General features: G+C 42.5%; 1 pseudogene; it reads right to left on the bottom strand.

The window, feature by feature from the left end:
- Window positions 1-443: 443 nt before the first annotated feature.
- On the bottom strand, window positions 444-1,772 carry LOC137225759 (UBX domain-containing protein 2B-like; annotated as a pseudogene).
- Window positions 1,773-6,396: the final 4,624 nt, after the last annotated feature.

Genomic DNA, 6,396 nt, shown 5'->3' with positions numbered 1-6,396 from the left:
TCCAAGACCGGGGCACGAACCCGTGTCCCCTGCATCGGCAGGCGGACTCTCAACCACTGCGCCACCAGGGAAGCCCCAAGCTGTATTTTTTTGATACTAGTGATATAGCTAAATCAATAAGTCAAAAAATGCATAAAATCTTAATAGGAGAAATAATTATTGAATGATCAAGCTAGTTCAAAATAAGAATACAAATACTTTTCAGTATATATCAAAAAAACCTTATTTGACAAAAAAAAATGTTTCTTAATGGCTGTTGGTCAAGGCAGCATCGAGAAACTTGAATGCAAATTCTACCAAATGATTTATCAAAAAGGGGTTTTGTTCATTTTTTTTTTCCTGCAAACAAATGTGGTTACATTAACACTGAGCACATAACAAACTGGTTTGCCTGGATGTTTAAACATTATCAACATAAAACTAAAACATATTTATCTCAAGATCTATTACTAGTCCAAATGTATCTATACTAAGTCTGGAAGACAGAATAAGAATAAAACCAAAATGTATCTGTAAAGTAATAAAAATAATTTGATTGTTTTTATGCTGGAAGTATGTTTCTTGTTAATACAGCACATCATCTTTCTGATCTGCTACTGCTTGGATATTCTTAAGAATATCTGTTTCAGGCTCTCATCAGTGAGCTCTATGGAAATGAAGTCCAAGAATAAAGTCAAGAGTTGCAAGTTCAGGATGGGACTGTACAATAAAGTCCGGAACATCCGGGATCCTGTGTGTAATGTATTGAATGACTCTCATTGGCTAACCTGATTGGAATTTTTGTCATTGGCATGGAATCGTCAACAGGAACAACTGCATTAAGTACTGACTTCTCTGCTGGAGAGGAAGGTGTATTGACTATTTCAGGTGTAAGGCTTCCAAGTTTTTGCTTTCTCTACTAAACCTTATTTGAACCTTATTCTAGGTTGTATGTATTCTTGATCTTGATGATCCTCCATATCCAAATTCACTTGGCCATTCTGAACCAGTTGCAGAAGCGCCAGAGGAATTTCTTTTGCCATCTTCTGACAGCAATAATGCCACTTTAAAGGATTTCTAATATTAGTTGCTGAATTTCAGGTATACATGCAAAGAGAGTCGCCGTTCCCTTAACAGACTCAAGAAACTGAGCATTTGTTGGGTTCGTTGTAAGGTCTCAATTCTCCATCATCTAAATGGAAACTGTTGCTTCACAGTTTAAGCAGAATCTGATATCTTGAAGCTGATTTTCTCCACTGATGCATTCAGATCGCTTACGAAAGGAATGACCCGATCTGTATCCTCCACCTGTAGATGATTTAGATCTGTGATCACCCGAAGCTCTTGAGGCTTAATTCAGAGGGACAGTCCCATGTTCCCTTGCCTCTTTGAAAAGTTCATTCACAATTTTCCCAGTAGAAGGTCAAATTATATGTAATCCACTGTACCCATGTTCACCTGAATAGAACCTTACTATGGAATGATGTGGTGGTCAGCACCTTAAACAAGTGAACATCTCCCCAATAGTGGGAAAACATTTGGGGTGGCATTTGTGGGCTTTTAAAGACTGTAATTTTAGGTCTATCAGATTAGGAAGATTTGCATTTCACTTCATACAATTCTGCTAAGGCCAATTTATTTCTTGATACATCATCACTTTGATTGTTTTCAGTTTTTTTTTTTTTGCAAGCTCTTCATATTCTTATTAAATTCTGCAAATCCTGTGCTTTTGGGGGCCACAGCCCTGAAGACCTCCTCTCCCTACTCTGCGGGCTAGGTGCTGCCTTGGCCATTTTCCACCAGCTCCCTGGCTTCTTACCCTTTTAATGTTTCTCTCCATCCCCTCTCCCCCATTTTGTCCTACTCTTTAGTGTGAACAAATTTACTAAAGTCTTTGCTCACCATTGCTTTTAGCCTCTCACTTCTTTTTTTTTTTTTGCGGTACGCAGACCTCTCACTGTTGTGGCCTCTCCCTTTGCGGAGCACAGGCTCCGGACGCGCAGGCTCAGCGGCCATGGCTCACGGGTCCAGCCGCTCCGTGGCATGTGCGATATTCCCGGACCGGGGCACGAACCCGTGTCCCCTGCATCGGCAGGCGGACTTTCAACCACTGCGCCACCAGGGAAGCCCTCACTTCTTTTTCTTGGGCTCCTTTTTCTTGGTACTGATCTATCCTCTTTTATTATTTATTTCAGAGCAAGTCTGTAGGTGATAAACTTTCTGAGTCCCCCACTACAGAAAAAGTCCTTTTATTTTTGCACTTGAATGATGGGCTGTGTATGTAATTCTAGAGTCAAAGTAATTTTTCCTCTGAATTTTGAAAAATTCTCTCCCTTTGCTTCTTGTATCCTGTTTTTCAATGAGACTACATGATTCTCATACCTTTGTAGTTCATTTTTTTTCCCTCATTGCAAGTTTTCAAGATTTCCTCCTTACCATGGCATCTGAAATTGCATCACACTAGATCTCATGTTAGTTTGAAAAAGGGATCCTAACTGGCATTTGGTGGGCCCTTTCAAACTGAAGATTCATGTTTTTCTTCAATTCTAGGATATTTTGTTCTTTATTTGACTCTAACTTCCTCTCATATTCTTTCTATTTTCTTCTTCAGAACTTTATTATTAGCTGATACTGAAAGTGTTAGATCGATCCTCTGTGTATCTTAGCCTTTAAAAAAATAAAATACTTTGCATATTTGGTGTTGTGCTATGTGATAGAAAAACATATTTACTCAGTCCTCCGGGTCACACATGTACCCTTTAGCTGTGCTTATTCTGATCATTCTTTTGAGGATTTTGTTGCTTCAGAATCATGTTCAATTTTTCAGTTGATTTAAAACAATCAGTGTGATATCCTTTTCCACTCAAGAATGCTACAATTATTCTAAAGTCTTGGTCTTGCTCTGTGATCTATTTCACTGCATGAAAGCTCCTCTATGCACTGATATCTCTATTAAGATGTTGACTTTCTCCCAATGTTTGGTAATTATTGGTTGGAAGCTCATCCTTTACCACAGATTCCAGTCTGATTGTTTGTACCCTCCTTGGCAAAGGGGGTATGAGATAATGTCATGGTGTACATCAAAACCTTGTCAGTTACCATTGGCAGCGGCATATGCTGTGAGGTAGGGTGTCCTGGCAGCTCATCTTCTGCAAATGGGTGCTCCCTTTACCTCCTACGTGCCACCAGTCACCAGGAACAATGTCCTTTCTCTCCATCTAATGATCTTATATCCACTGCTCCTACCTGAAGGCAGATAATCCTGCTGGAATTTCTTGGCCCCAGGAGACAAGAAGGGGGAGTGTGTGTGGAATGGCTGACGTGCTGTGGCATGCTGAAAAATCAGTGTGCTGTGGATGGCCCTTGAGCCCAGGACCTCTCAGGATCCGCCCTCTCTGGGCACAGAGCGCTCTTGCGGCTCCTATGGTACTCTGCTGCTATGCACATTCTGAGCTGTGGTTTTCTCCTCTGACCAACTTGCACCTGCCATCCTTCTTTCAGGGATTCCTCATGATTTCTGGCCCACCACGGGCTCTCCTTTTTGTCCAGGATGATTATGAATTTATTTACTTATTTTTATATGTTTTCTGTTATTTCTAACCATTTGGGATGGGAGGTAGAGGCTGCAGCATGTATTCAGTTGGCAGTTTTGGACAGGAACCATCTCCCATAGCACTGTCTCTACCATAACATGCATCATGTTTGTGATAGACAGCATAATGGCCCCTTCCCCCAATGATGTCTATGTCCTAATCCCCAGAATCTGGGCAAATGTTATACCTACACTCTAAATTTACACAATGTTATATGTCAAATTTATTTAGTTAAAAATGTTATGTTATATGGCAAGGGAGAATTGAGATTGTGGCTGGAATTAAAGTTGTTAATCAACTGACCTGAGAATAGGATGATTACCTCGGATTATCCAGGTGGGCCCAGTGTAATCACAAGGGTCCTTAAATGGGGAAGATGGTGGCAGAGTCAGTGTCAGAGTGATGTGATGTCAGAAAGACTCAGTCAGTCACCACCGGCTGTGAAGATGGAAGGGGGCCATGAACCAGGGAAGCAGGCAGCCTCTTGAAGCTGGAAAAGACAAGAGAACAGATTCTCCCCAGGAGCCTCCTGAAAGTAACAAAGCCCCGCCGACACCTTAATTTTTAGCCCAGTGAGATCTAGTTTGGACTTCTGATCTTCAGAACTATAAGATAATAAATACGTGTTGTTTCAAGCAACTGTTTGGTGGAATTTGTTACAGCGGCAATAGGAAGCGAATACAATGCTGAGATGTGATTACAGGAGTCTCTCTTCCACCACACTGCCAGCCCTTGAGAACAAGAGCCATACTGTCGTCGCCAGTGTTTACCCGGAATCCAGCACAGGATCTCACACGTAGTCAGTGCTCAGTAAATGTTGGTTGAACGAATGAAAGAATGAAAGACTGCTCTGAATTTGAGGTTCTACAGAGGCTCTGAGATTCCCAAGCAGGCTCTGCCTTTCCCCTTCCCCTGGTCCTGGAGACCCTAATCCCTCTGATCTCGCTTGTCTGCAGGTTTTATTGCTATTCCATTTGCAGCTTCTTCCCTTGCTGTGGACCATTTCTCTCGTCTCTTCAGCCCTGCGTGTAGGCAGAATTGAGATGGAAGACACTTGGCACATAAGTACCTGACTTTACCACAGGCCTTCCCTGGGTTATGCCTGAAACAGTGACTTTTTCTTCCTCTCCGAGACTCTGCCTGCTTTCTTCTCTTCTCCATAGCTGCCTCCATTCACATTTCCAATCAGGCTTTTGCTGTTTTCCCACCAGCTGGAATGGGGAATGTAGTTTTCATCTCATCTTTTCCTTTCTGTGTTCTGAATTAAGCACAAGGCCGATCTTTCTTATAGCCCTTCTTAACCCCCTTCTCAGATGATTCCATGGGTTTCCAGGCTAGGTAATGAAAAGAATTAAAGGCACCCTCAGGTGACCTCAGGTTTTCTATAAAGCCACTCAGGGAATCCCTCAATATATTTTGTGCAGAACTACAAATTCCTCTTGGGCTGGGTGACCATGGCTGCTGTTGGGTCACTGAAATATTGTTATTTTGTGGCTTTTCAGCCAGCCATTCTCAGGCTCTGGCTTCTCTGATTTCGCATTGAGCTTGGCTTCTGCCTCTCCAGCTTTCCCTCTGTGCGCCTCACATTCAGTCTCTCCTGGAACCAGGCAGGATGCTTGGTCACGGTCCAAAGCAGAGTTCTCATGCCAGATCTCCTCCAGTACTGCTTATTTGTCCCATATGTTTGATTTTGGTGACTCGATCAATGCCTGCACCAGTCTTTTGTGGCTCAGTCTGGCAGCAGAGCCAAGAAACATGGTATGTGGTTACTAACATAGAAAGAACTGCCTCCGACCACTCAGTCCTGGGGCTGAGGGGGCCAGGCGCACAGACAAACTAGTGCAAGCTCTTTTACTAAAATCTATTTTTGGAGGTGATATGCACCTCTTCATTCCTTTCCATTGTGCCCCCCTCCCCTGCTGCCTTCCTGATCCATGAAGATACCTAGTTGAGGAAACAAAGAAATCGTGCAATTTCACCCTCCCTACCCACAATGCAATTTCAAGTGTGAAATTTTCATTATGGAGGAATCCTTAGGTTTCGGTTATCCGATCTGCTGCAGGAGTCTGTAGCACCAGATGGTGAGGTCCAGATCAGAGACAGTGGCTCATGTCCTAAAGGTGAACTTCTGTTCCCCCGTGGGCAACAGTCCAGGGAATTGCCTGCTCCAAGGCAGCAGAAACAAGCAAGCTTTGGACCGGGATGCTGAAGTTTGTATCCTCCGGTAGCTGACTTTGTCATTCTTGTATGAAGATACCCTCTCTTTCCTTCTCTCCATTCCTGCTGCCTAAGTTATAACCAGCACACCTTCCCTTGCCCCTTTGGTAACAAGCATTTTGCAGATGCCACCCCAGGGAACTTAGGGGTGGCAGGGAAGCTACCAGTGGCAGCCGCTTGCAACTCACTTTCCTCCTCACACAATAACATGGGGCTGAAACCTGATGCACATTTCTGATTTTAGGTGGAGTGTTATTCCTGTGGAATAAAACTCAGAAGAGTGTTTGTCAATTAAGAGCATGATGTCATGACATTTCTTTGAGGAACATAATTTCATTCATGGTAACATGAAATTATGCAGTAGCAAGCCCTGTATATTACTTTCTAAGGATAATTTTTTTTGAAATGGCATTGCATGTCTTTTTAATAAAGATAATAATTCTTTAAGAGGTGAATTTGAAATTTGAACTTTAAAGAGTCCTTAGATTTAATTGTTAAAATAATGTTTAGCTCTTTAATCCTCCTGGAATTTCATGTGTGTGGTGTAAGGCAAGGAACTTAGTGTTTTTCAGATGGGACAGCTAGCTGTCCCAAAACTATTGAACAA

The sequence above is a fragment of the Pseudorca crassidens genome, chromosome 6, assembly GCF_039906515.1.
Source record: "Pseudorca crassidens isolate mPseCra1 chromosome 6, mPseCra1.hap1, whole genome shotgun sequence".
Lineage (NCBI taxonomy): Eukaryota > Metazoa > Chordata > Mammalia > Artiodactyla > Delphinidae > Pseudorca > Pseudorca crassidens.
Note: the sequence above shows the minus strand (reverse complement) of the source record. Positions and strands in the feature narration are given on the sequence as shown.